Source organism: Silene latifolia, chromosome X (assembly GCF_048544455.1).
Source record: "Silene latifolia isolate original U9 population chromosome X, ASM4854445v1, whole genome shotgun sequence".
NCBI lineage: Eukaryota > Viridiplantae > Streptophyta > Magnoliopsida > Caryophyllales > Caryophyllaceae > Silene > Silene latifolia.
In genome coordinates this window covers 115436056-115457689 of record NC_133537.1, presented here as the reverse complement: position 1 = coordinate 115457689, position 21634 = coordinate 115436056, and the positions used below count along the sequence as shown (strand labels likewise).

The 21634-nt window shown below is 39.8% G+C and overlaps 1 non-coding gene across 1 annotated transcript; it reads right to left on the bottom strand.

The window, feature by feature from the left end:
* Positions 1-1741: 1741 nt before the first annotated feature.
* LOC141625293 (small nucleolar RNA R71) lies at positions 1742-1848 on the bottom strand. Its single transcript, XR_012535080.1, has one exon. It is a non-coding gene; the product is annotated as a small nucleolar RNA R71 (small nucleolar RNA).
* Positions 1849-21634: the final 19786 nt, after the last annotated feature.

Below are 21634 nucleotides of genomic sequence, written 5' to 3'. Positions count from 1 at the left end.
ACTCGATCGTGTAACTTTCTACTCGATCGAGTAGATTTGCTGAGGTGTTTGCTCGATCGAGTGGTTTTAATCCACTCGATCGAGTAGTTTCGCTGTTTTGGGCTTTAAAACAGCCCGTGTTATGTTTATTTCGCTAAACTAAATTACTTTGCTATTTAAGCACTCTTTACTAGGTCATTAGGATCTATCTTTTTCCATTATCTAAACTTTCGACTGTAAAATTTGTTACGTTGCTTTTCTCTTCACTGTAACCTTGCTCTCGGATTGTTGTCACTCGGATTTTGTGTTCTTTACGCCGGAATTCGCTTGATTGTAATTCCTTTCTTCTCTCTTATTAATAATTAATCATTGTTTGCTTTAATTTCTTGTTTACTCCATTTAATTCCTTTGCCCTAATTTCTCTTTTATGCAATTTACTTATTAGTTCATTATGTCTACTAATGGAATTTTATCTGCTGTTATTTTAATTAGCGACATGAGTAGCTAAACCCCTTTCATGTTAGGATTAGGGGATCTGTGGTAGGAATGTGACGATGTAGTAGATGAATTGATTATAAGACTCTGTCACCATAGCAATTTAATTGTATTTATTCGACTTAGTTGAGTGCACACTTCTGAGTTAACCTTTAATCTGGCTAAAATTAATCCTAGATCGAAAGATTGGACTAAATAGGCCTGCTATGAACAGTAGACTACCCTGACGGGAATGAAAATTAAGTTAGTGGTATTTTAGGATAGAAAGTGGACCGAAAGGACCTTTCAACATCCGTCTTACATTAATTCGTCTGAGTCATTTACAGCTGAGTCACTGGACTACCGTAGTGAACCGAAATCCTGACATGTCCCTCTCTATCTGATAGTTTTATCCTTATTTCTTGCTTTTACTGCTCTTACCCTTTATCTCTCTTTCCTTTAAAACTCGTAGTTTAGATAACAATTCAAACAACCCCCCCATTTGTGACCAAATAGACGGACTACTACAGATATCTTGCCTCCCTGTGGAGATCGACCTGACTTCCCTAGCTATATAGTTAGTTTATTTAGTTTATTTTGACAGGTACACGACAGACGTGTCAAATTTTGGCGCCGTTGCCGGGTAGGCAAATGCCCTATTTTTTTTCGTTCCGTTTATTTTATCCGTCTCAGGGAATTTCTATTCCTTGAGGCCGTTCTTATTCATTTTATTTCAGTTTTGTTTATACCCAGGTCAGACAGGTTTGAATTAGTTTCAGTTGATTCAGAGCCAGAGAGACTGTTCAGGCATAGACTCCGTCTGCAGAGAAAATCACGAAAGGAAGACTTGAGTACTTTCGAGCCAGAGCTACATCACTCTCTTTTCGAAGACAGTCCGATTTCTACAGTAAAGATGCCAAAGCTTTCAAGTCATTCAGTGCCTAAAGCATCCTCTATTCCGAAAGGTTTCAATCTCCAGACTGAGGATGGGAATACATTCAACATCCGTCCTTCTTATATCAATTTGGTAGAGAGGAATATCTATAGAGGTGTGGCAGGTGAAGATCCGAGGAAGCATATGGAGACCTTTACCGATTACTGTTCTACTATCCCCACCACTAAGGGGGTAACTCAAGACAAGATTAAGGAGATTCTATTTCCTTTCTCTTTAGTTGATTCAGCCAGGGAGTGGCTGACTGACTTGGACCGCACAGCTGCTGGGGTTACAGATTGGGAGTCTCTTGCTCTTGCCTTTTACAAGAGATATTTTCCTCCACAGCGCACCAATATGCTGAGGGCCAAGATTACCAGTTTCAGACAGGCTCCCGATGAAATTTTTTATGAAGCATGGTCACGATTCAAGAAGTTGGTGAGGTCTATTCCTCACCATGGTTTTGACCCATGGTTTCTAGCTAATCAGTTCTACAATGGGTTGTATGACGACCAAAGAGCCATACTTGATGCGGCATCTAGTGGAAGATTCCAGGAAAACACCGATGATGATAAGGGATGGTCCCTTATTGAGGAGATGGCAAATCACAGTGCTGAGTATGGTAACCCAAGGGATGGGATTAGAACAGTTCATGTAGTTAATAAGCAGGTTTTGGCTCAACTGGAGACCATGAATGCTAGATTTGACAAGTTGGAGCTACAAGCTGTTGGGGAGCCTCAGACGGTCCATGTTCTTACTAGAGGAGAGACCGTTTCTTGTGAGAGATGTGGGAGTAATAATGGCCACACTGCTATTGGCTGTCTTGTAGAGAAGGAACAAGTCCTTGCCTTTCAGCAATATAGGCAAGGAGGAGGTTCCTATTACAATAATCAAGGGGCAGTCCACCCCAATTTGAGGTGGACTAGTCAAAATGTGCTTAATCCTACTCCTCCTCCGCACCAGCAGCAACCTTATGTTCCTCCACATAAGAATCAACAAGGCTTTCAAAAGCCTCCTTCCTTTACTCCTCCTAACCATGGTGCATCATCTTCCGGTGGGGTGAGTGAAATTGGTGAGCTTAAGTCTATGTTGCAAGCTTTTACAAAGAAGTTTCAGCTGAGTGATCAACAGAAAGATGCGTCCATAAAGGCACTTGAAACTCAAGTTGCCCAACTAGCTATGAACCAATCTTCAAGAAAGCAGGGTCAATTACCGACTCAAAATGAGAAGAATCTACATGAGACGGTAAACTTGATAAATCTGAGAAGCGGTCGTTCTTATGAGGGACCGGAAATACAAAAATCAGACCCAAGGAGAGCTGTAACTGATGGTGAACAGTGTTCTGGCGAAGAAAGTGATCTCACAGCAAAGCAAGTGCCCGATCGTCTGGTTTCAGGTGGTCGATCGAGCATATTTGGTGAAGAAAGTGGTCGATCGAGTGGTTTTTCCACTGGATCGAGTGAACAGGAAGAGCAGACTGGTCGATCGAGTAGTTTTTCTGCTCGATCGAGTGAAGAGCAAAATGGAGTTACTCGATCGAGTGAAAATTTTACTCGATCGAGTGATATTGACGAAGATTCTACTCGATCGAATGGGTATATTGGTCGATCGAGTAGTTTTGATGACGGGAAGCTTATTCGAGAGCCTGCTAGTGCTCGTTGAAGCGATAAATCACCGGAAAGACCTCGTTCGAGAGGTAAGAAGCGTCCAAAGGATAAAGAACTTGCTCCGGAAGATACATTGGAAGAGAGAAACAAGGGACTCGAGATACCTATCACGGTTCCCTTCCCCAGGCGTCTGCAGAATTCTAAGGCCAGTCAACAATTCGGCAAATTTGTCGAACTTCTGAAAAGCTTGGAAGTCACTGTGCCGTTCACTGAGTTGCTGACAAAGGTACCCTCTTATCTTAAGTTTATGAAGGAAATTTAATCGCGTAAGAGGAGTATTAGCGATAGTGAGACCGTAGCTTTGACTGAGGTGGGGTCAGCCCTATTTCAAAATAAGTTACCTCCTAAGCAGTCGGACCCGGGTAGTTTTTCAATTCCGTGTCATATTGGTACCTATTTGATTGATAACGCGCTATGCGATTTAGGCGCTAGCGTGAGTGTCTTACCGTTGTCTCTGGCTAAGAGACTTGGTTTGACAAAGCTGAGTTGCACCAACATGATAGTCCAGATAGCCGACCGTAGTATATCACGGCCACTAGGTATAGTAGAAGACGTACCTGTGAGGATCGGGAGGTTCTTTATTCCCGTTGATTTCGTTGTCTTAGACATCCCCGAAGATGCACACACCCCTATTATTTTAGGGAGACCATTTTTGTCTCTCTGCTCGTGCGATTATCGACGTCGGGAAAGACTTTGACCTTTCGGGTAGGAGATGAGGAGCTGATTTTCATCGCTAAGTCCCGGAGGGCTCCCATGCAAGCTCAGTCTTGCAATGCTCTCTCTTCTATTGACCCTATTATTGACACTCCAGTTGAAAATTTGGAGTATTGTGCTGCAATTGTTACCCCTCCGCCTCAGACTGAGAGCAAAAAGGAGGAAAGTTTGTCTGTTTTCCTTGCTGCAGGTACAAATGAAAGCAATGAAGGAGCAAGGACGAGGAAAGTTCGCGCTTATGTGGATGTGAACTACTCCCCTCCTACCGTTTCAAATGATAATTCATGCTCATGGAAGTTGAAGAGGACAATCAACGTTGCTGAAATGACGTCCTCCAATCGAGCCCTTCAAGGGGCTACTGAATTGCATTAGGAATTGAGCGGGGAAATGCCCCGTGTAACACTTTCTAATAAATAATTTTTGAATTTTCCGTTGAATTTGTTTTAATGCTTTTATTAGGACAATTAGTTTACAGACAGTTTTTAGCGTAGATTTAAGACTATATACTGTTCTTCTGCGTATTTGGTATTTTGGGATATTTTTGCACGTGTTCTTATGCAGGTTTGGGGAAGTTTTACGCATTCCAAAGGAAGAAATGATGAAATTCAAGAGCTTACGCGAGAAAAGAGCTCGATCGAGTACTTTTTGTACTCGATCGAGTGAAAATATGGTCGATCGAGTGCTTCATCTGGTCGATCGAGTAAAGCAATAAAGGGGACTTCTCGATCGAGTAGAATTCTACTCGATCGAGTAACAGGATCATCAAAAGTCCTCGATCGAGTGGTTTAAAACCACTCGATCGAGTAAAATGCACAGGACGCAGGGAGTTTCTTTTAAACTCTTTACTTTTGTTTCTATTTTCATTTTTCCCTAATTTTCGTCTCCCTCTTCCCTATTTGCGACAAAAACTCCCCCAAATCCCCATTTTTTCTTGCTCAATCACCAAATCCGCCTCCTACAATCTATTGCTTGCTAATTAATCTTTCAAAACCCCTTAATTTCCCCCTTGATTGTGCTCGTTTTCACGGTTTTAAAGAAGGGCTAGGGTTTGCAATTTTTTCGAACAAAAATCGCCTCTTTTGCTTGTTTATTTGAAGATTATTTGCAATTTGTAGGTTGTATTCATCAAGTAAGTGATTCCTCTACCTTCTTTGCATTTTGATTTCATTATTTTTGCAATTTTTTTGAGGTAAATTGGAATTAGGGTTTCGAATTTGTTGGGACGGTCGAATTTTTCGACTTTACTTACCTTTGTCTGGCCTTTCTTGTCTTACTTGATGATCTATCCCCTTTCCTCGCTGTTGTTGCATGATTAATTCGATTATTGCGCAAAATTTCGCGAATAGGGCTGTTTCAGTCGAGCTTTCCGACTGTCAGACGAGTTTATATGCTGCCATGATTTAATTAACCTCAGTTGTTGTTAATTGTTGTTGTCATTACCTGCTATCCCGTCCCCTACTGCTGTTTACACGGTGTTTTTCGAAATTTTTGAGGAATTGTTAGGAATTGTATGCTGTAAGTCGAAATTTTCGACTGGTAGGGGTTCCACATGTTGTTTCTGCTGGTTTTTCGTGCTGATTTTAGCCACTATTAGCCGCGGCTTCTTATCATACCCCCTACCCTTTGTTTACAGGATGGATTCTAGCTCTTTACCCTCTACTAGTTCGTCCTCTAGTCCGTCTCTGTCTGAGACAATGGCCCCTGATGTTGCCACTGTCTCCACTTTAGTGACTACCGCAGCCCTAGTGTTCCTAGTTTCAGCTGCAGGTACAGTTTTTGCTCCAGCTAGCTCTGCTGCTAGCTCAGTTCAGGCTGCCTCTTCCTCTACGGTCACCACCACTGCTAGCACTGCTGCTAGTTCTTCTTCAGTGGTGGCCATAACAGCCACTACTCCTACACCAGCCATTGCTTTTACTTACATGGGTGGACTCGCTTGTGTGCACTTGCTCGAGCAGCCTTGGTCCCTCACTCCGTCACCGCACGGGCTACTACTTCGGGTTCCGGGCGGGGTCGTGATGATCTCGTTCTCGCCAGCCCCAGCCACCTCTACTTCTCTTCGCTTCAATCGCTTCTACTTACAGCATCCACGGTCCGAGGGGACACTTCCCTCGACTCTCACGCAGACTACCCGCAGGTACATTTTGTTAACGCTTTACATCGTAAGAAATTTTATGACCTGCTAGGCTGTGTGCATGTTCCTTCCCGATTTCTAGAGAAATCGGCACTTGTGAGACTCGACATTTACGAGTCGGTTTGTCACTTACTACGGGGCACGGGGATGGCCGGGCTCATCACTATGAGCGGCCGTACTTTTCTGGAGCTGAGCCTCGAGTTTCTCAGCTCCTTTACCTTCTCCTCAGGGGCACACGATGCTGACCCCTCTAGTTCTTCAGTGTCCTTCCGGTTGTTTAACCGGACTTTTCCGATGACCTTAGGGGAGTTTGGTAGGTTACTTGGCCTTACCTCTACGGGCGCGATTGCCGCCCCTAGGAGGGTCTTCCGTCAGCTTTGGAGGACCCTGTCCCACACCACTTTTCAGGAGCGAAAGCTCTAACAGGTCCACCTCCCCGCTGTCCGTTGTTTTCTTAGATTGATAGGGAGCACTATTTTCGGCCGAAAGGAGCCGAACAACATCACAAACACTGAGCTCTCCATCCTGGGCGGTTACCTGAACATCGACTGTGAGGGTCCTTTTACTCTCAACATAGCTTACTTGACCGCCCAGTAACTTCAGAGCCAGGGGAAGAAGGAGACGGGAACCATTGCCTGCGGTGGCATATCCACCATTCTTGCCCGTTCCCTCATCCCCGTTTGGCCTCGTGACTTACAGTACCTCCAGGGAGAGAGGCTACTGAGTCTGGATGCCATGCTTTCTCAGCATTGGCTTACCCCAGACTACCAGACATGGAAGATAGACGGCTTCCTGTCTGTCGACTTACCTTATGAGACTCTCCCCCGTCTAGAGCCCCTTCCTACTGTTGCTAGGGGCGCCCGCCTGCCACCACTGCCTGACCTTCACCTTCCACGCCGACCACCTCCCACTGCACCCGCCGCCAAGAAGAGGCGTCTTGAGACCGGAGAGGGGTCCACACCTTCAGGGAGTGCCCAGCCTTCCACGGCTACTCCCGCTCCGACCCCTACTCCCACTACTACTACCACTCCTACTCCACTCCCACTGACCAGACACAGACTCAGCCGGACCTACCGGCTACTTTCGTACCACCTCCTCCCTTTGTGGCGCCCGCGGTCCCGGACCAAGGGGGCGCTGTTTACGGTTTGTTGCTTGAGGTTGCAGAGCGTCAGGCTCGTATGGAGAGGGACTTGGCTCTTGCCTTGCACCCTCTATACGAGTACCACTTGTGGCGACGCCGTCCGATCCCAGAGGGTTGGCCACACCCTTCCTTCTACAGGTACCCACCTGAGGGGTACCCGGTGTCTGAGGAGGAGGAGGACGAGAACGAGGACGGGGACGAGGACCCGGAGGTGGCAGTGGAGAGAGCTCGAGCTGAGGAGCAGAGGAGGAGAGAGACCCAGAGTTTAGGGTGGAGGACGTCCGTGACAGCGACGACGACGACGACGAGTAGCTACTGGTCTACTCACTTCCCTAGTTTTCGGGCTGGTTTGGGGAAGTTCGTATTTTGTATGTATCTCTTACTCTTTTATTTTTGTCTCCTTTTTATTTATTGTTTTTATTTTATTTTGGTTGTATATTCCCGTTCCCCCGTATATATCTGCTGGTGTATACTGGAGGACAACGAGGGCGTTGTCCGTTTTGGTTTGGGGAGGGTATTGCATCCTTTTGAGTCTGCATTTGCATCTGTTTTTGCATTCACGTTTATTTTTCAGCTTTGCATTGTTGTTTATTTTCATAAAAATCAAAAATAAAAAAAAATTAGAAAATTTCAAAAAAATCAAAAAAATTCACGTTTACTTTTGCATATAGGTTGAGTCGGAACGGTAGATTTCCATGATGATAATGCACTATAACTTGTCTTTTTGCTTGAGCCTTGCACTTCTTTTGATAGTTATTAGCTTTGTCATACGCATAGTCTACGAGTTTCTGTTCAAATATAGCTGACTGTTTAGACTTGACCTGATAAATTGGCAAACTACTTGAAAATTCTTAGTTTTAGAGCCATAACTGGTGACATTCATGACCAGTTCATTAGGAATTGAGAGTAGTACTCCTTGCATAGCATGTTCATCATTTTTGCACTTTTATGACATTCAATTTCTCGTCAAATGCACATATTCGGTTTGTGGTTGGTGTCACATGCAGGGAGGTGCTTGCAAACTTCCCTTTCCTTATATTTTTCACCCATTTAGCTCCACATTAGCCAAAACTTGCCTTTTTGACTCATTAGCTACATTCCAAATTAAGCCTGCCTAGTCAAGCTAGTTAGTATGTTCTTTTGGGTATGAGTTTTCATCTGCAGTCTGGCCCGTATCTCTTTTGTATGGAGTTGTTGGAAAATAGAGGAAGGAGGGAAAAGAAGGAAAAAAAAGAATTAAGAAAAGAAAAGAAAAAAAAAGACGTGAAAGAAAGAAAGAAAAAAAAATGAAAAAAAAAGAAGCTGAAAACGTGAGAAAAGAAGAGAAAAAAAAGAAAGTTTGGAAAAAAAAAAGTTGTTTTGTTTCAGTTAGTTATTTCAGACGGTGTTTAAAGAAGGGAAGTTGGTGACCGTCTGACTTCTCCGTTTTATCCCATTATTTTTGAGGAGATTGTGTTTGAGTTTAGTGAGTTTTGTGCCAAATGAAGGGCACCTGTACTTAGTTTTTCAGTCAGTGTAGATTCGGATGGTTTTTATTATGGTCCTGTTAGGAACTAGCTTGACGCTTTTACCTCCACATTACCATAACATATTTTGCCTTTCTCACCTGAACTTCACTATTCCCAAATTATTTGTAAGCACTCGGCTGTGACGGACATTATTGGTTGGAGTGTGTGCATTAGTACTTGAATTGTCTTTCATTTTTGTTGCATACATGCTATGTAGGTCGCAGTTAGGTGAGTGACTGTCTTTTCTTCTCTCTTTTACATATAACATTCACCCTTTGCTTCATGAGAGAAGAGTGACCACGAGAGAGTCCGATTTTATTGGTCTTGCAAGGTCGATAGGTTGGCTATATTTCTGAACAGCTTATAATTCGTTTGCGTATTGACTGCTTAGCTTTAACTGTTAATCTTTGTTGCATTAAATTGGTTCAAGTAGACAAGTTAAGCTAGCTCTGAGTTATCATTTCCGTTCCATTAGTTGCATTTTAGTTTACTCGAGGACGAGTAAAGGTTCGGTTTGGGGAGATTTGATACGTGCGTTTTATATAGCCTTTTAGCCTATTTCAGCACGTATTTCTATGCAATTTTATACTGTTTTTATAGTATTTTGCCCCGAATTGGCTACTTTGGTTCGTTTTGTCTATTTTGTAGAAATGAACGCGAAAGTAGTGGAATCGTACTCTTTTTCGTCCTTTTTGCATGCATTTAGAGGAGACGGGATTTTTCCAGAGTGAGATACTGCGTTTGGAAGAGTGTTGGCACGCATTACGAGGCAGTCGGTGACGGACTTGAGCTGATTTGAAGATAAAGAACTCGATCGAGCCGTTTCACCACTCGATCGAGTGGTTTTTACGTCCCAGGATGGTCGATCGAGTAGAATTCTACTCGATCCTTAGCTGCAGAAAGACGAGTTACTCGATCGAGTAACTTTCTACTCGATCGAGTAGATTTGCTGAGGTGTTTGCTCGATCGAGTGGTTTTAATCCACTCGATCGAGTGGTTTCGCTGTTTTGGGTTTAAAACAGCCCGTGTTATGTTTATTTCGCTAAACTTAATTACTTTGCTATTTAAGCACGCTTTACTAGGTCATTAGGATCTATCTTTTTCCATTATCTAAACTTTCGACTGTAAACTTTGTTACGTTGCTTTTCTCTTCACTGTAACCTTGCTCTCGGATTGTTGTCACTCGGATTTTGTGTTCTTTACGCCGGAATTCGCTTGATTGTAATTCCTTTCTTCTCTCTTATTAATAATTAATCATTGTTTGCTTTAATTTCTTGTTTACTCCATTTAATTCCTTTGCCCTAATTTCTCTTTTATGCAATTTACTTATTAGTTCATTATGTCTACTGCTGGAATTTTATCTGCTGTTAGTTTAATTAGCGACATGAGTAGCTAAACCCCTTTCATGTTGGGATTAGGGGATCTGTGGTAGGAATGTGACGATGTATTAGATGAATTAGATGAATTGATTATAAGACTCTGTCACCATAGCAATTTAATTGTATTTATTCGACTTAGTTGAGTGCACACTTCTGAGTCAACCTTTAATCTGGCTAAAATTAATCCTAGATCGAAAGATTGGACTAAATAGGCCTGCTATGAACAGTAGACTACCCTGACGAGAATGAAAATTAAGTTAGTGGTATTTTAGGATAGAAAGTGGACCGAAAGGACCTTTCAACATGCGTCTTACATTAATTCGTCTGAGTCATTTACAGCTGAGTCACTGGACTACCGTAGTGAACCGAAATCCTGACATGTCCCTCTCTATCTGATAGTTTTATCCTTATTTCTTGTTTTTACTGCTCTTACCCTTTATCTCTCTTTCCTTTAAAACTCGTAGTTTAGATAACAATTCAAACGCCCCCCCCCCCCCCCATTTGTGACCAAATAGACGGACTACTACAGATATCTTGCCTCCCTGTGGAGATCGACCTGACTTCCCTAGCTATATAGTTAGTTTAGTTAGTTTATTTTTGACAGGTACACGATAGACGTGTCAGTAGTATATCTTGTCTAGGGGATAAAGGGAGCCATGCATAAAAAGTATTTGTAACATGATAAATTAGGATGCTTAGTGATCACATAATAGTTTCTATAACATGCTTGTACCTTATTGTTAATATTTGATTATTGGCCACTGGCCATTGTCTTAGATTAAATTTGTTAATTCGTTTTTATAAGTCAAGAGGCATGAAAATTAATCAGACTAAGTATGTTTTAGTAGACGACCTAGCAATATCGAGAGATTGTTAGGACCCGTTCTATGATTGGCACTAATATTGAGAGGTGGGTGTCTTTAAGCCTAAACAATTATCATTACTATCTAATCCGAGTTTGACATAAAGCATTTACATATATTTGCATGTATGACCCGACTTCCCTAGACTCTTTCTTTATTATTGTTTTTACATCAACATAAATCAAATCAATCAATCAACCGCATCGACTCAAGATAAAATTCACTCTATAACAACTAATTAATAACTAACGTCTCTATGTAGATTCAACCCCTACGTACTACATTCATTTGTGTCTAGGGTATTTATTTTTGCATAGGTGTGCGATAGTCTATCACTTTCTCTTGGTTAGCGTCAGAGATCAAGGCAGTAGGGTTGAACTGGTTGTTTTTAAGAGAAATGTTTATGATGTCCTCGTAGTTGAGGTGCTTGATGTTGTCTTCTCCAAAAAGGAGGCTTGCAGCTTGCCCGTCTAGGCAGGGGGTCGATTTAGACTTGATCGATACAGCATTGGTGTTGTTGTCAGGGATGAAGTAGCAGTCTTGAAAGACTTCTATACCCGATGCTTGACCTTTGTTATGGGGTCGTAGATTTTCTCAGGAAAACCGTCGTAAAGTTCGGACTCTCCTTCGAGGATGAAATATTCGTTGGGGGTCAAGTGATATAGGCGGAGGATAATTCCTTGCTTTTTCCGCTTCCTCACGAGGAGACCCATCTCCCGGATGTCTTCATCGGTCGGCTCGTAGCCTAGTCCGAAAGAGATGTTGGGGACCTTGGCCTGTTTCAGGGGAGGCAAGGTGCTTTTCAGTGGGTTAAGAGGCATGCCCGGGAAATACTCTTGGCGCATCAAGATGCGGTTGATCGTGAGGTTTGAGAACGGATCACAATCAAAAGGTGTTGGTTCGTCGGTTGGGGCATTCACGGCTTGGAATCTCCACATCTCGTTGTCGATCTCCTCAGTGACTTGAGAGGCTATCCCCTTTTTCATGACAGCTTTGTTTGGGGATGCAGGAATTGTGATTGTTTTCTCGTCGAAGGGGACCCTAATTTTCTGCTGAAGGGTAGATATAACGGCTTTGGCAGCATGGATCCAAGGGCGCCTTAGAAGCATGTTGAATGATGCGTCGATGTCGACTACTTGGAAACTGGCTTGTCTCTCCAAGGGTCCAATTGTGATGGTTAGGGTGATAAGACCTGCGACCTTACGACGAGTGTCGTCATAGGCGTGAACTCCTTGATTGGTTGGGACTAGGTCAACTTCTTTGATCCCTAGTTTATGAGCTGTTTTGAGAGGAATGACGTTGACTGCAGATCCGTCATCCACCAAGACCATGGGTATTCTCTTTTTTAAGCATTGCACGGTGATGTATAGGGCCAAGTTGTAGTTGGCTCCAAAGAGAGGGATATCCTCGTCAGAGAAGATGATGGGTTGTTCAGGTCAGGGATGTCCCTGGTCATATGGGCTATCACTTCTTCGGGTGAGGAGGTGAAAGGTAACGTCAGCTTCCCCAAGGCTTGAAGCAAAGCCTGTCGGTGCTCAAAGGATGTGGCGATTATTTGCCAGATGGATATCTCAGCCTTGGCCTTCTGATGTTGTTTGAGGATTGAGTTCTCGGAAACCCTAGGTTGAATGTCAACGTCTAGGACGATTTGTCATTGCTTGCTGACGGATTGTTTGTTGTGTTGTTTGGGTTCTGGTAAACGCCTTCAGATCGAGTAAGGTGATCAATCTCTTTGGTTTGCTTGCCCTTCCTGAGATAATATAGACGTCATCTACGTCATCTCTCCAAATGCCATTGATTTCAGGGTCGCGAGTGTACCTTGAAGGGGTATTCCTCGAAGGATAGTTCTTGTGAGGGAAGTTTTTATGTGGGTAGTTTTTGTGAAAGTGATTATTATGAGGTTGATTATTGTGATTTATGTTGTGAGGTGCGTGCCAGAATGGTCGCAGAAGTAGTCCATTTTGGAATTGGGAGTTTTGGGTGTTTAAGGGACCCTCCCTTGGACGTGTTTGTTGGAATATGTGTCCTACGACAATAATGCGATCACAACTGTGGATCATGATGATCACATGTTTAAATCTCATTTTAAGAATACACGTGGAAAGTAATATTTTACTGTCAACTGGTCCACACATATCGGTAATGATTGGCTGACTAGAGTTTGACATTACTCTCGTGCGACGGTGGTGATCAGTTGATCCCCTTAGGTCATACCTAAAGGGTAACACTCTTAATTGATTATTTAATTGATCGTATGTCGATACGGGTTAATTAAATTGCTTAAAATTGACGGACGATTTTGTGAGTATTATTGACGTGTCTTATTGTAATTCGATAAAATAAAGATACGGTCTAAGTAATCAAATTGTTTTATTACTTGGATAAAATTATTGTTTACGAAACAATTGAAACAGAATGAATAATTTATTATAAATACAAGCCGTTGTGATTTATAATTGATAAACCATTTTTGGTACAAGTAATTATGAATTACTAAGTCGATTTTGTACATGACGTATTTTTATTAATACGTTGATTTTTAATATGTTAAAAATACATTACATTGTGACATGTCATGTAACATGTAACATATGACAAATTGACAAATGACAAAATATAAAATGGACCTCCCATTTTATGTAAGTCTAAAAATAAGGAGGGAGTATTAGGTTTAAATTATGTTAATTATGTTTAAGTGGAAAGCATAATCATAAAACCTAATTCATAGCCATGCACACCTAGTTGCTTTTGTGAAGAGTATCTTGGTCATGCATTGGCCCTTGCCACCCCCCCCCCCCCCCCCATACCCGGTTTTCAAAGGGCAATTATAGAGAGTTTTTCTCTCTAATTTTTCATTCACAACTTAAATTATTTTCTAGTGTAAGAAAATAAAAACTCTCTCTAATTTTATGAAAGCTTAGAGAGATAAAATCTCTCAATATTCATCCTCTCTTGGCCGAAATTTCAAGAGGACAAAAACAAATATTTTGGGTCAATTTTAGTAAGATTATTATTATTCTAGATCAAGTAATATTAATCTATTAAGAGGTTATCTTGGGTATTCATCTTTGGGAGGGATTCTAAGCTTGAATCTTTGTTCATCCGTATAAGGAAAGCACAAGAACAAGTAAGAAGGAGATCTTACTTGTGCCCTTTAATCCGAAACTCCCATAGTAAGAAAGACGATTTCTTCTCTATCTCTAATTATGTTTGCATGCATAAGATCTAGATTTAATTTTATGACTAAATTAAATGTCACATATATGAATATGTAAATTAATGAGATTAATAATTTCTAACAAGCGATATCATGAGCCTTAGGTTGTTAGCATGCAAATCGGTTATTGTTTTTCCGAGTTATAAGATTAACAAACAAAACTTATAAATTTGTGTTTATTATGAAATATCACGAAATTTATTTGCATATTAAAGTTTCTGGTCCTAAAATGTATTTAGGACTTTTTGGTTTATTTATGGATTTTATTGTTCATTTTATATAATAATGGCATTAAAATGTGATTTTTATGATAAAAATGTCATTTTTGGACTAAAAATAGCTAAACTTCGATTTTTTTAGTGGTTTATGGATATGTTTTCACATATATTATCTATTGATGGCCTGTAAAGTTTCATAATAAAATGAGTTGTTATGCTCGAAATATGGATTTTTCAAGTTAAAATCGTATTTAAATGGGAAAATAGGTTAATATGAGTTATATTTCGAATCTGGTCATGGAAATTTAGTATGTTGTTACATGAAATTTTACAAGATGTGTGTAAAATATTTGGCTATAATGAAGGCTTTATGCATGATTTAGGAATTTTTGATGAAAAATCACATAAATAGTAACTTTAATTAGTAAAAATGCTAAAACATACTTCATGACTAAGGAAAAACGTCACATATTGAATTTTATCATATATTTCAGATCTAAAAGTGAAAAGCTAATAAAAATAATTTTTCTCATATTTTTATGGTAATAATTGATAAATCCAATAAACCGCAACATTGTTTTTCTCGATAATTTTCGAAATTTTTAACCTAAGTTTTGAACATTATGAGTGTCATGGTATTTTTCCAGAATGTTCATGAGTTTAAATTTCAAATTTCAAATTTATTTGAAATTTTTATGATTTAATTTGAAGTTTATGACATAACTTTGTATTTTAGGTCCATTCATGAACAATATTAAGAAATCTAGGTTAATTATTGTCAAAAGTTAGTGGAGACTAATTTTGAGTCCTAAGTTGGTTAGGGTAATTAACTTGTACATAAATATGAATTTATGTAATTATTGTGATTTTAAAAGGTTAAATCACGCAAATCCGTAAAACCGATTAATATACGATATTGGCTCCTTAAAGGCGATTTAGCATAAAATTGGGCATGTTCATACATATTATAATGCTGCATTTTATTTATGATTGTCATATTTGAATTTTATGTAATTTTTGAATTATGTAATTTTACTTAGTATGACCTTAGTTTTTTAATTGATATTACCCGAAATGTATGGGAATATCGATTCGGTTGTAATTTATTGTGATCTCGTATCATTGTTTTGTAATTTAATAGATTTATTTTTATTTTTAATTACAAATGTATAATAGGAAATTATGTAATTTATTATGTAATTTATTTATTCCGGAGTTCCTTGAAGACGGTGCCACACGAGAAGGCGATCCATTAAAGAAAGTGTTGCCTTGAAATGCGTGTCAAGACCGAAGTTCAAGGGACCAAAGGAGTTGGTTTCCGAATTTGTAATAGTTTCTTAGATTTACTATTTTAGGAAGGTCATACTAGGATTTTATTGATGCTTTGCATTTTATTTATATGTTGCATGCATCGCTAAATCGCCATAACTAAACATGCATTTTAATCGAGTTTATCGACCGTGTCAATTACAATTATCGTATTTCACCGCTTTAATTCACTTAAAACGTGATAGATAATAAATTGACATGACCTCTCGCTAAAATAAACAATTGAGACTTAGCCTTACCAAAAAGTAGAAACCATGAAAACCTATTTCGTAAGGGAGTGCGCTCGGCCACACCGGGGTACAAACCTTGTTACGTAGGGGAAGTGGGTGATAAATGTCTATCCACCGAATTCATGTTGATAAGGGATGAATCGACTACCCCGTGCCCAAGTTAATGTGAATTTGGATCATGGACACATTTATTTGAAATTTGGATTGATCTCAACGGAAGTATTCGTGACCGTAGTCGCATGTGTTCCGGGCTATAGATAAATATTAGAGTAATTTTATCGACAGAGAGTTCTAAAAGTAGAATCGATTAAAGAGTTAATCCATCGAGTTATATTGATGAGGGATGAATCGGCTACCCCGTGCCCAAGTTAATATGAATTTGGATCTCGAAATCATTTATAATAGTTGGGTAGAGGTCGCTATATAAATGCTCATATCTTGTTAAAATATTTACAAGTATGATTTAAAAAGACAAATGTTAATATTTCCTTTTCCTCAATACTTGTAGTTCATTACAATGAATCCATCAAACGCTACTACACCGATTACCATTGAGTCTTGCCACAATGTTTTTGACGACGTTTGCTTCAACAATGATTTTGACACTACTAGAGAACTTCATTTTGGGATAGGTTCGGATGGAAACCTAAACTTCATCACTTCTTCTAAACCTCCTACTACTACAAGATCTCTTGTGAGCCCCTCTCAAGAAGACCGCCTCATAAAATCTATAGGATCTTTGTCTTTGGAAGAGAAAGATGCCGAAACTAGTGGGAGCTCAAGCAATAAAGTTCTTGCTTCCAAGGGCAAAAAGTTCAAGAAGAAGGGAAAGAAAGGGAATAACTTCAAGCAAGTTGAAGATGAGTGCCATTATTGCTATGGCATGAGACATTGGCTTAGGAATTGTCCCGTATATTTGCGAATTATAAGGGAAGGAATCATCGTTCCAAAAGGTAAAATTCCTAAGGAAATTTATGTTATTGATGTAAATTATACTTCCACTACGACATGGGTAATGGATACCGGTTGTGGTTCTCACCTTTGTATTCATTTACAGGGGTTAAGAGACGTGAAGAGGCTTAGAAAAGGAGATGTGGATCTACGCCTTGGAAATGAAGCTCGAGTAGCGGCCGAATCCAAAGGAACTTATGTATTAGCTTTGCCCAATGGAATTGAGTTGTATTTACATAATTGTTTTTATGTGCCTACACTTTCTAAAAACATTATTTAAATCGCGATGTTGGACATGGACGGTTTTTGTTTTGACATTAAAAACAATCGTTGTACTATCTCAAGGAACGATTTGGTTATAGGCCAAGCTCCTTCCATTAATGGCATTTACATTTTAGAAACCTCGAATCCGACTAATGACATCTACAACATTCAATCAAAGAAACTCAAATCAAGTGATCCAAATGAATCGTTCATTTGGCATTGTCGATTAGGTCACGTAAACGAAAATCGCATCAAAAGATTAATTTCGACTAATGTGATTACACCATTTGATTACCAATCATATGGAACATGCGAATATTGCCTTCTTGGCAAAATGACTCGTAATCCTTTTAGTGGTAAAGGAACTCGAGCAAGTGAACTATTGGGACTCATACGTACCGATGTGTGTGGACCAATGAGTATCACCGCTCGAGGAAACTATGACTACTTCATAACCTTCACCGATGACTTGAGTAGATATGGGTATATCTATTTAATGAAGCATAAAAGTGAAGCTTTTGAGAAATTCAAGGAATTTCAAAATGAAGTACAGAACCAATTGAACAAAAAGATAAAAACACTACGATCCGATCGAGGTGGAGAATATCTTAGCCATAAATTCGATTCACACTTGAAAGGTTGTGGTATTATATCACAACTCTCTCCACCCCTAACACCACAACTCAATGGTGTTGCTGAAAGGAGAAATCGAACCCTACTTGATATGGTTCGATCCATGATGAGTCAAACCGAGTTACCGAACTCGTTTTGGGGATTTGCAATCCAAACTGCAATTATATCTTTGAATAATAGTCCCACAAAGGCAACCGAAAAGACTCCATTTGAGATATTGAAAGGAAGAGTTCCTAATCTATCCTACATGAAGATTTGGGGATGTAATGCTTACGTCAAGGCAAAGACCGACAACAAGCTTGCCCCAAGATCTGAAAAATGCATCTTTGTAGGTTACCCCGTGACCTCTCGAGGATATTACTTCTACAAGCCTCAAGAAAAAAAAGTGTTTGTGTCTTGCGAGGCTGTCTTCTTAGAAAGAGAATTTATTTCTAAGAGACAGAGTGGGAGAAATTTTGAACTTGATGAAGTTCAAGAGCCACAAACCGAGGTAGAGACGCAAGAAGATGTTCCTTCGTCGTCTAGCGCGGTTGTCCCTCCTCCTCTTAGAAGAACGGGCTGAGTTATTCGCCATCCCGATCGATATGTGGGACTTATCGAAGAAGATGGAACACTCGATGTGTTGCTTTTAGAAAGTGACGAGCCCGCCACCTACGAGGCCGCAATCTCTAGTCCAAATTCCTCCTTATGGCTTGAAGTCATGAAGTCCGAGATGGATTCTATGCATGAAAACCAAGTTTGGAACTTGGTGGATTTGCCTAAAGGGGCAAGACCTCTTTAATTCAAATGAATTTTCAAGGTCAAGAATGGCATAGAAGGACATGATGATATCTACAAAGCTAGGCTAGTGGCAAAAGGATTTACCCAAGTCCAAGGTCTTCATTATGATGAAACCTTCACCCCTGTAGCCATGCTAAGATCCATACGGATTTTGTTAGCAATTGCCGCATTTCATGATTATGAAATATGGCAAATGGATGTCAAAACCGCTTTTCTAAATGGGCATTTAGAAGAGGAGGTGTACATGATACAACCCGAAGGTTTTGTTGATTCTAAAAATCCTAACAAAATATCCAAACTTAAGAGATCCATTTATGGACTTAAGCAAGCATCAAGAAGTTGGAATCATCGATTCGATCATGTGATAAAAGAGAATGGTTTCACTCAAAGTGTTGAGGAACCATGTTTATACATGAAATTTAGTGGGAGCAATGTTGTCTTCCTAATCTTGTATGTCGATGACATACTACTCATTGGAAATGACATTCCAATGTTGTCTTCTGTTAAGAAGTGGTTAGGTAACCATTTCCAAATGAAGGATTTAGGAGAGGCACAATGCATATTAGGTATCCGGATCCATAGAGATAGATCCAAGAGGATATTGGCACTAAGTCAACAATCTTATGTTGATAAAATTCTTCGACGTTTCAGCATGGACAAATCAAAAAGGGGATTGGTACCTATGGTAACTGGGACAATATTGAGCAAGTCTTAATCGCCCTCCGAACCCCATGATGTTGAATGCATGAAGTTGATCCCTTATGCTTCCATTGTTGGATCAATCATGTATGCCATGATATGCACACGTCCTGATGTCTCGTATGCCTTGAGCATGACGAGTAGATATCAAGGAAATCCAGGTGAGAGTCACTGGATAGCCGTCAAGAACATCCTTAAGTACTTGAGAAGAACTAAGGATTCTATCTTAGTGTTTGGAGGAGACACCGAGCTCCGTGTTAATGGTTACACGGACTCAAGTTTCCAAACGGATAGAGATGACATGAAATCATAAGCTGGTTTCGTTTTCATGCTCAATGGTGGTGTTGTTAGCTGGAGAAGCTTCAAGGAAGCTATGACTACGGATTCAACAATGGAGGCTGAGTACATTGCAGCATCAGAAGCTGCCAAGGAAGCTGTATGGATCAGGCAATTCACGGAAGGTCTAAGAGTAGTACCTACCGCCAATGATCCCATCACTCTCTATTGCGATAATAGTGGGACTATCTTCCAAGCTAAAGAGCCAAAGTCTAGTAATAGATCTAGACATGAACTTAGAAAATATCATGTAATTAGAGATTTCATTAAAAGAAAGGAAATTTCGATATGTAAGGTTGGGACGGATGACAACATAGCTGATCCGCTCACCAAGCCTTTATCGCAGGCTAAACACAATGGACATATGGTGTCCATGGGTCTTAAACGTGTACCTAGTTTGTGTTAGATTTTGAAATGAAATTAAAAGTGTTGTTTTTGTTCATGTTCATAATCACATTTGTCTTTTATCTTTTCTTTATACATTGTTACATCCAAACGGGCTGTAGTGACAATTGAACCGCGTTAAAGTGAACACGGATTAACATAGTATTCGCCCATAGTCACTTGTAAGAGGTGACGTCTCGAAGTGACTAGAGTGTGATGCGATTGATGGCAAGTTCAAGTGCCATGGAGTCATGTGAGATGACTAGTCGATCACATAGTGAATTTATTAGGAACACTTTGTCGGGCCTTATGACCGCTTATAGAGTTCTGGAAAATTTATATAGCCTGGTCGTGGCGAGAGCTACTATAGTATTCTAATGAGTCGATTCTTTTGACTAAAGACTGTTCACCTAAGGTGGCACAGTTACAGATTAACTTTGATTTATGTTACTACGACCTTCGTAAATGGGGTCAAATGGGCATATTTTGGGTTATGATGGCTGTGGCTAGTCGAAGGGAATACGTGCGATAGGAATTGTCCACCCCTTGTCAGGGTTATAACAATATCTCAGGGCCACTCGAGGAGAAATGAACTGGAAATGCGTGGCCACGCTCGGAAGGTATCTATGGTAGATAATTCCGGTCAATCAGTTATTCTCCAGATCGGGGAAACCACTCTCGATATGATCACTTGCAAGTACGACCTGAAAGACACCTTGCATTGAGTGGGAGATAGTAATAGGACAAAAGAATTGGTGACGCACACTTGTCGACGACAAGTGGGAAATTGTTGGAATATGTGTCCTCCGACAATAATGCAATCACAACTGTCGATCATGATGATCACATGTATAAATCTCATTTTAAGAATACACGTGGGAAGTAATATTTTACTGTCAACTGGTCCACACATATCGGTAATTATTAGCTGACTAGAGTTTGACATTACTGTCGTGCGACGGTGGTGATCAGTTGATCCCCTTAGGTCATACCTAAAGGGTAACACTCTTAAATGTTTATTTAATTGATCGTATGTCGATACGGGTTAATTAAATTGCTTAAAATTGACGGACGATTTTGTGAGTATTATTGACGTGTCTTATTGTAATTCGATTAAATAAAGATACGGTCTAAGTAATCAAATTTTTTTATTACTTGGATAAAATTATTGTTTCCGAAACAATTGAAACTGAATGAATAATTTATTATAAATACAAGATGTTGTGATTTATAATTGATAAACCATTTTTCGTACAAGTAATTATGAATTACTAAGTCGATTTTGTACATGACGTATTTTTATTAATACGTTGATTTTTAATATGTTAAAAATACATTACATTGTGACATGTCATGTAACATGTAACATATGACAAATTGACAAATGACAAAATATAAAATGGACCTCCCATTTATGTAAGTGCCGAAAATAAGGATGGAGTATTAGGTTTAAATTATGTTAATTATGTTTAAGTGGAAAGCATAATCATAAAACCTAATTCATAGCCATGCACACCTAGTTGCTTTTGTGAAGAGTATCTTGGTCATGCATTGGCCCTTGCCACCCCCCCCCCCCATACCCGGTTTTCAAAGGGCAATTATAGAGAGTTTTTCTCTCTAATTTTTCATTCACAACTTAAATTATTTTCTAGTGTAAGAAAATAAAAACTCTCTCTAATTTTATGAAAGCTTAGAGAAATAAAATCTCTCAATATTCATCCTCTCTTGGCCGAAATTTCAAGAGGACAAAAACAAATATTTTGGGTCAATTTTAGTAAGATTATTATTATTATTCAAGATCAAGTA